This window comes from Teleopsis dalmanni, unplaced genomic scaffold (genome assembly GCF_002237135.1).
Source record: "Teleopsis dalmanni isolate 2A unplaced genomic scaffold, ASM223713v2 unscaffolded_contig_1332, whole genome shotgun sequence".
Lineage (NCBI taxonomy): Eukaryota > Metazoa > Arthropoda > Insecta > Diptera > Diopsidae > Teleopsis > Teleopsis dalmanni.
Genome location: NW_024032714.1, coordinates 1 through 9,502, shown reverse-complemented (window position 1 = coordinate 9,502; position 9,502 = coordinate 1). Strand labels below are relative to the sequence as shown.

Below are 9,502 nucleotides of genomic sequence, written 5' to 3'. Positions count from 1 at the left end.
CAGCTAAAAATTCAATTAACTAAAAATTTCGTTTTTACAATTCACTACTGTTCGAAACCTGTCAGTTACATTTTATAATTTTTTAATTGTTATGTCATGATTTCAATTATAAAATAATTAATAATCAATTTAAAAACAAAATATTTTTCTTATAATTTGGTACTATTTAAAAACCTTTGCATTAGCAAAACAGTTTTCTTCGTAATTTTCGTCGTAATTATCTTTAAATCTACATTCGTTTAATTTTGGAGAATCGCTCAATTTTATAAGAAACTTATAAATAAAGTGTTCAATTAAAAATTAAAGGATAACTTCAAAATACCATATGTATTTAACGAAAAATTGCTTCACATTCGGTTATACTTTTTATAATAGAAAAGATTTTTATTTTCTACAATCCATAATAAGCGATGAAACTATTTTCCAGAATTGATAGAACCCTAGTTTAATGGACAATAAAATTTGCAACATTGGTGACTTTCCTTGTTCTAGTATTCTATTTTATTAAGAAAATATCCTCAGTAATGTCATTCAGTTATATCTAAATGGGACATAAATATTGTTATATTGTATATAAATTTTAAAATACAAATATAGGTACATTTTTCCTTTGTAAATTAAATTGTTCTTTTTTATTTTCACAATCACTCTTCATTTGTCATTAGAGAGGTTGTAACATATATTCGCCTTGCATAAACATTTCTTCTTGGATAGGTGCATATTTGGTTAAACTTCCCGTTAATAATACTTTCCATTTAAGTCTTTTTTTATCTAAATTCGAAATTTTAAGCCCACATTTAAATGGATTAAAAATAATTTCCTTCTTTTTATCGCATACATTTTGTCAAATAAATTTCGATTTCATCAATGAGTTTTTTAACATCCATCGCACTAGTAATTCGTATGAAATGCGAAAAAAACCATCAGATACAGAATCCGACAGGTCTAGTATTTTAGTGACGACATTGACTCCATATCGCATAATTTAATAGACCTAATCAGCTGTAAGCAATAAGCAATAAGCCGCGTGATGTCATGATATTCCAAATTGTATATGGTACAGTAACAGCTTTGGTAGGATTTACAAGCAGCATTACCTATAAGTATAAATTAATATTTTATTGACTTCTTTTTAATTAAAAATTAGTTTGAGTTTAATTAGTTAATGAAATTATTACAATCATGATTTTATATAGATACTTAGGTGTGGCTAGGTAGTAGCTTAGGTGAATAAAAAGGAGGGTAAATAATATAAAGAGATAGAATCTTTATAGTATACACATTAGACTGTTTTCACACCTATTTCTTATATTGTTTAGAGCACTATTTGTGCTCAGTATTCATTTATTATTCATTTAAATAATAAATAATGAGCTACATTATTTTTATTATTTAACAAGACTAATTCGGTATATACTTTGTGATAATGATTGAAATTATATATTTTCAATTTGAGTTCATATAACCGTAAACATATGCATATATTATACTTTTACACTATTATACTTATAGTTCTGCGATTGACACAGAACTATTCATTTTGTTTAGAAATTATTCTTATCGCTGATCATTAATTGAGTTTATAATGAAGTAAAAACTTCAATAATATAATATGTAGAAAGTGTGGTACCCGCATAACACCAATTTGTTTGGCAGAGGTTCATGTTAAGTAAATATGGTATGTGATTCATTGCAGAGGAACTTAAGGGTGAAATATAGAAAATATATTAATATTAATATATATCATATTGTCAGTTCTTCCGTTTTTCAGTATTTGAATTGATAAAGAAATGACTTTGAATATTTTTTCAAATGTTCTCATTTTTATCCCTCGAAAACAGACAAACTCTTTTATGTTGAAGCAGATATGTTATGTTGGATAATATCGGATTATTCAAATAAAGTTTTATATTATTCAACTCATAGGGAATATGTTTTCCGATATCGTTTTACTACCTAAAAGGTACTAACTTTACTATATTACACAAAACTTACATATATGTGAAAAATATAAAAACAGCTTAATTCTTATTAAACTTAGACTAGGTGCTCTCTAGTAATAACAAAATTTAAATTTATTAATAATATCAAGATATTTTGAAGTTACAAAACTGCTATAGACAAGTGTAGGTATTTCACCTGGACCCATGTTAAATACAACTTTCATACCGGTACCTACATCGTGTTTTTATACTTTCTTCCTCATCTCATTCCATATACCAAGTCTTGTCAACCTTTTGTGTGTTTGCTGTGAAATGGGCATTTGGTTACAGCAGTAGCAACAACAACAGATAATACAATAGAATCGTTGGCCTATTTCAGTTAACACTTTTATTTGTTAATATCTTAATTAAACTTAATCAACTGACGATTATAGTTAACAATGAAATTTATAGACTAATATTGCTGGAATTTTCTTGCTGGAGTTTCAATATTCGTAATGGAGGTTATTAATCTTTCAAATCACTATACAATCAATACGTCAACTATTAGAACTTTGTGCCTTTTTTACATATTATAATCCTACTTTCTCAATAATTTCACAATTTAAATATTTTGTTGGTATCACCTTTGAGTAATGTGCTAATATTTGTTTACGTATCTGACGCTCTTCCTCTGTATATTGGAGTGCCTTGTTAAATAATTTACTTTACTTTTAAATTTAAGTAATTTCTCCCATTTACTTTATTTGTTTTTTAGTTGTCATTTGACAACTGTCATTTACAGTGGTGGCAATAAATATGTTCTTTGATATTGAAATGACATGTTTAATAGTGTATATTGTACATAATAATATTCGGACAAACAACTTCCACATTAGGCTTTTAGAACAAAATGTTGTAAAATTTTTTCTTATATGAGGTTAGGATTATGTAAATTAAAATGGATTTAGTGCTAGACTTCAAACAGAAATTAAAATAAGGCATCTTAAAACTGTTTATTTACAGACTATAAAACTATAAAAAAAAATGTACAATAGGTGTATTCAAGATGTCTGTGCATCGTTGCATGTACAAATTTATTTGATTTTACAAAAACAATTTCTTTTCTTATAATTCTGCACTTGATTTGCAAGACAATATTCAAGACCATATTTTTAACACCAATTACCTCTTGCATATTTGATTTTCAAGACTCTATACTTCAGCGAAACTGTTAAGTTTGTTTTGATTTTGTTATTTTGTAATTTTATGATTTTGTGCAATTGTTTGATTTTTTATTTACTTTACGTCCAACAATGTCGGACAATGTCAATGCATTCTGCTTTTCACTTGTTTTTGGCATTAGTGGAAATTATTATATGCCAAATTATCGAATCTGGGTTATATTTTACAAGCAAATAAATATGTAAACAAAAATCATCTGTTCTAAATATTTTCAAGACTAATATGCACAACGTGTGTTCTCGATTATTTGAGTTTGCAAGGATGCACAGACATCCTGAATACCCCTAATATTTCTTTATATAATAAATTTTAAGAAGGTTATGTACACTTTTTCCAATATTTTCTTAATTATGTGTCCATAATATATATTGCTAATGGAATAATAAGGATTCTTTAAAAACAGAAAGGTTTTCAAACATTTTTTTATGAAACAAATAGTATTCTATAGTAGTGCTGTTCGTATTCGGTTTTACGAAGTAGCCTCGAACTTATCTGTCGAAGGATCTATTAGAAAGGAACTGGTGGATAACACTACAGAGTGTTGTAAGGAAGCCGAAGTGGCATAGTTTGTGCATCAGACCTTCGAACCATACGGTGTCGAAGGAAAGCCTTCCAACACTCTGTTGTTGCTTTCAATACAAAATGAAAATTTGACACTAGCATCTCACTTCATTTTGCATTAAAAGCAACAACAATTGCCATGACGTGACTGCAATCATAACAAGCCGCTTAGACAATTCCATTTATTTCATTGATTAGACGTTAAAAATATAAATAATTATACAACCAGCTCAACTGCAAAGTTAAGCTGCTTTGCTATAAACAGCTAATTCGCGCCTTATTCACGTACGCCTTTCACTATTTGGTCTGCAATCTCTTTCGCCCATATGGAAAGAATCTGTCTTTTCGAGATATATATGTATGTTCTTTGTTTTTGGTTGAAACTTTTAAGAAAAAAAATGTATTTGAAACAAATGAAACTCTAAATTATTTGAGTTTATGGAAATTTTCTTTGATGTTGTGGTGCTTTTATATGTATTTTTAACCATTATATATCATTTATATACCATATATATGGTATATAAATTAATTTCTTTTAAGGTTTTTCAATAATTTTTGTAATTTCTATGTAATTATTTTGCTTAAACTTTTACATTGTATAAAAATAATATGCACTTATTTCATTTACCGATATTGATTAAAACAACATTTGCTTTTAAATTCACTTTAATTACCACTTATTTATAAAATAAATTGTTTTATATCATAACAAAAAAATATGTTTTTAATTATTTAAATTTCTTTTCTTAATTTATGTTTAACTAAATTATATATATATATATATGCATAAATTTTTAATTGATTCGTATTATTGTGTTCAAGATTTCCTCAAATGTCCTCAAAACAAAATTTTTCTTATAAATTTTAAATTTAAAATCAAATTTTTTTTAATATAATAATAAAATATGTAGGAATTGTACTGCTTATAAGATCTTTTCAAATGTGGACTCGGTTATCTTCTCCGTCACTTTTTAAATACCTGTCCACCGTCTCGGTATTTCATTATTTTAACGATGTATAAAGCTGCCGTTATTCATATAGTCCAACTTTTTAATATTGCAGATGATTGTTGGAATTATTATAAATGAGTGTTGGAACACCTATGCTCGATTAATTTCATCACACGTATTTCATTGATATGTTAATTTATTATCACTATTTAAACAAGGATATGTATTGTTTTTAATTGTTAAAAATCTTGAATCTTTTTATTTAATCTCCTTCAGTACCTTTCATTCACAATTTTAAATTCACGAAAATTTACAAAAATAAAAAAAATCTCCACAGGTACAAAAAAATTTCTCCCGCACATATAAAAATCATAAAAGTCTTCGAACAGCACTGCACTCGGACTTATATTTTCCGATATCTTGACAGTATCCAAAACACACCTTTTATACGACAGTTTATTCCGAGGTTTTAATGTTCCAAACGCGATCAGCACACTGGCCCATAAGGGCTGTCGTGAAGACGGAACCTCTTAGGGCATTGATCTTAATCTTCCACTTACCGTAGTAACGTAGTAAACAGAGTGAGTCCTAAGGTAATTGTTAAGCTCAATGTAGTTTCAACTGGGGAAGTTGGACCTCATGCAGATGAGACAATCATCTGTGTAGCAGATTTGCCTAATGCATTGAGGAGGAAGGGAAAATGAGAAGGAAGGAGAAGGAAATATTTACAAGGATGGGGTATTCGCTAGAAACAGCCATTACTCGAAACAGCTGTATGGTCAGCTAAAAATTCAATTAACTAAAAATTTCGTTTTTACAATTCACTACTGTTCGAAACCTGTCAGTTACATTTTATAATTTTTTAATTGTTATGTCATGATTTCAATTATAAAATAATTAATAATCAATTTAAAAACAAAATATTTTTCTTATAATTTGGTACTATTTAAAAACCTTTGCATTAGCAAAACAGTTTTCTTCGTAATTTTCGTCGTAATTATCTTTAAATCTACATTCGTTTAATTTTGGAGAATCGCTCAATTTTATAAGAAACTTATAAATAAAGTGTTCAATTAAAAATTAAAGGATAACTTCAAAATACCATATGTATTTAACGAAAAATTGCTTCACATTCGGTTATACTTTTTATAATAGAAAAGATTTTTATTTTCTACAATCCATAATAAGCGATGAAACTATTTTCCAGAATTGATAGAACCCTAGTTTAATGGACAATAAAATTTGCAACATTGGTGACTTTCCTTGTTCTAGTATTCTATTTTATTAAGAAAATATCCTCAGTAATGTCGTTCAGTTATATCTAAATGGGACATAAATATTCTTATATTGTATATAAATTTTAAAATACAAATATAGGTACATTTTTCCTTTGTAAATTAAATTGTTCTTTTTTATTTTCACAATCACTCTTCATTTGTCATTAGAGAGGTTGTAACATATATTCGCCTTGCATAAACATTTCTTCTTGGATAGGTGCATATTTGGTTAAACTTCCCGTTAATAATACGTTCCATTTAAGTCTTTTTTTATCTAAATTCGAAATTTTAAGCCCACATTTAAATGGATTAAAAATAATTTCCTTCTTTTTATCGCATACATTTTGTCAAATAAATTTCGATTTCATCAATGAGTTTTTTAACATCCATCGCACTAGTAATTCGTATGAAATGCGAAAAAAAACATCAGATACAGAATCCGACAGGTCTAGTATTTTAGTGACGACATTGACTCCATATAGCATAATTTAATAGACCTAATCAGCTGTAAGCAATAAGCAATAAGCCGCGTGATGTCATGATATTCCAAATTGTATATGGTACAGTAACAGCTTTGGTAGGATTTACAAGCAGCATTACCTATAAGTATAAATTAATATTTTATTGACTTCTTTTTAATTAAAAATTAGTTTGAGTTTAATTAGTTAATGAAATTATTACAATCATGATTTTATATAGATACTTAGGTGTGGCTAGGTAGTAGCTTAGGTGAATAAAAAGGAGGGTAAATAATATAAAGAGATAGAATCTTTATAGTATACACATTAGACTGTTTTCACACCTATTTCTTATATTGTTTAGAGCACTATTTGTGCTCAGTATTCATTTATTATTCATTTAAATAATAAATAATGAGCTACATTATTTTTATTATTTAACAAGACTAATTCGGTATATACTTTGTGATAATGATTGAAATTATATATTTTCAATTTGAGTTCATATAACCGTAAACATATGCATATATTATACTTTTACACTATTATACTTATAGTTCTGCGATTGACACAGAACTATTCATTTTGTTTAGAAATTATTCTTATCGCTGATCATTAATTGAGTTTATAATGAAGTAAAAACTTCAATAATAGAATATGTAGACAGTGTGGTACTCGCATAACACCAATTTGTTTGGCAGAGGTTCATGTTAAGTAAATATGGTATGTGATTCATTCCAGAGGAACTTAAGGGTGAAATATAGAAAATATATTAATATTAATATATATCATATTGTCAGTTCTTCCGTTGTTTTTCAGTATTTGAATTGATAAAGAACTGACTTTGAATATTTTTACAAATGTTCTCATTTCTATCCCTCGAAAACGGACAGACTCTTTTATGTTGAAGCAGATATGTTATGTTGGATAATATCGGATTATTCAAATAAGGTTTTATATTATTCAACTCATAGGGAATATGTTTTCCGATATCTTTTTACTACCTAAAAGGTACTAACTTTACTATATTACACAAAACTTACATATATGTGAAAAATATAAAAACAGTTTAATTCTTATTAAACTTAGACTAGGTGCTCTCTAGTAATAACAAAATTTAAATTTATTAATAATATCAAGATATTTTGAAGTTACAAAACTGCTATAGACAAGTGTAGGTATTTCACCTGGACCCATGTTAAATACAACTTTCATACCGGTACCTACATCGTGTTTTTATACTTTCTTCCTCATCTCATTCCATATACCAAGTCTTGTCAACCTTTTGTGTGTTTGCTGTGAAATGGGCATTTGGTTACAGCAGTAGCAACAACAACAGATAATACAATAGAATCGTTGGCCTATTTCAGTTAACACTTTTATTTGTTAATTTCTTATAAATAAACTTAATCAACTGACGATTATAGTTAACAATGAAATTTATAGACTAATATTGCTGGAATTTTCTTGCTGGAGTTTCAATATTCGTAATGGAGGTTATTAATCTTTCAAATCACTATACAATCAATACGTCAACTATTAGAATTTTGTGCCTTTTTTACATATTATAATCCTACTTTCTCAATAATTTCACAATTTAAATATTTTGTTGGTATCACCTTTGAGTAATGTGCTAATATTTGTTTACGTATCTGACGCTCTTCCTCTGTATATTGGAGTGCCTTGTTAACAGGTTATATTTTTCGTGCTTTTTCCTCATGGATTTCATCACTCTCCAAGATGCCAACTATATAATCACCAAAAATCGATTCATCTCTCTGCCACTTGTTTAATTTTTCCAGTAATAATTTCTTTCAAATGATATATGTACGTCGTATTAATCTTTTTAATTGTTACTGATTAATTTTATTTAACTTTTAGATCAGTTTTGTTGTTAAGTGCAACTGATTTCATTTTAAATTTACATTGTCAATTTATCTTATAAATTCATTGTAAGTTGATATTGTTAGATTATAAATAATTTACTTTACTTTTAAATTTAAGTAATTTCTCCCATTTACTTTATTTGTTTTTTATTTGTCATTTGACAACTGTCATTTACAGTGGTGGCAATAAATATGTTCTTTGATATTGAAATGACATGTTTAATAGTGTATATTGTACATAATAATATTCGGACAAACAACTTCCACATTAGGCTTTTAGAACAAAATGTTGTAAAATTTTTTCTTATATGAGGTTAGGATTATGTAAATTAAAATGGATTTAGTGCTAGACTTCAAACAGAAATTAAAATAAGGCATTTTAAAACTGTTTATTTACAGACTATAAAACTATAAAAAAAAATGTACAATAGGTGTATTCAAGATGTCTGTGCATCGTTGCATGTACAAATTTATTTGATTTTACAAAAACAATTTCTTTTCTTATAATTCTGCACTTGATTTGCAAGACAATATTCAAGACCATATTTTTAACACCAATTACCTCTTGCATATTTGATTTTCAAGACTCTATACTTCAGCGAAACTGTTAAGTTTGTTTTGATTTTGTTATTTTGTAATTTTATGATTTTGTGCAATTGTTTCTTTTTTTATTTACTTTACGTCCAACAATGTCGGACAATGTCAATGCATTCTGCTTTTCACTTGTTTTTGGCATTAGTGGAAATTATTATATGCTAAATTATCGAATCTGGGTTATATTTTACAAGCAAATAAATATGTAAACAAAAATCATCTGTTCTAAATATTTTCAAGACTAATATGCACAACGTGTGTTCTCGATTATTTGAGTTTGCAAGGATGCACAGACATCCTGAATACCCCTAATATTTCTTTATATAATAAATTTTAAGAAGGTTATGTACACTTTTTCCAATATTTTCTTAATTATGTGTCCATAATATATATTGCTAATGGAATAATAAGGATTCTTTAAAAACAGAAAGGTTTTCAAAGTATTCTATAGTAGTGCTGTTCGTATTCGGTTTTACGAAGTATTCTCGAACTTATCTGTCGAAGGATCTATTAGAAAGGAACTGGTGGATAACACTACAGAGTGTTGTAAGGAAGCCGAAGTGGCATAGTTTGTGCATCAGACCTTCGAACCATACGGTGTCGAAGGAA

General features: G+C 27.5%; 2 long non-coding RNA genes across 3 annotated transcripts; both read right to left on the bottom strand.

Moving 5' to 3' along the window:
• Positions 1-454: 454 nt before the first annotated feature.
• LOC119664033 lies at positions 455-2,657 on the bottom strand. Its single transcript, XR_005251103.1, has 3 exons — positions 2,570-2,657; positions 602-1,097; positions 455-541 (listed from the first exon to the last, which is right to left on the bottom strand). It is a non-coding gene; the product is annotated as an uncharacterized LOC119664033 (long non-coding RNA).
• A 3,255-nt stretch (positions 2,658-5,912) lies between these two features.
• LOC119664032 lies at positions 5,913-8,274 on the bottom strand. Of its 2 annotated transcripts, XR_005251102.1 has the most exons (3): positions 8,033-8,274; positions 6,060-6,555; positions 5,913-5,999 (listed from the first exon to the last, which is right to left on the bottom strand). It is a non-coding gene; the product is annotated as an uncharacterized LOC119664032 (long non-coding RNA). The 2 variants fall into 2 exon arrangements; XR_005251101.1 differs by having other exon boundaries at positions 5,913-6,555.
• Positions 8,275-9,502: the final 1,228 nt, after the last annotated feature.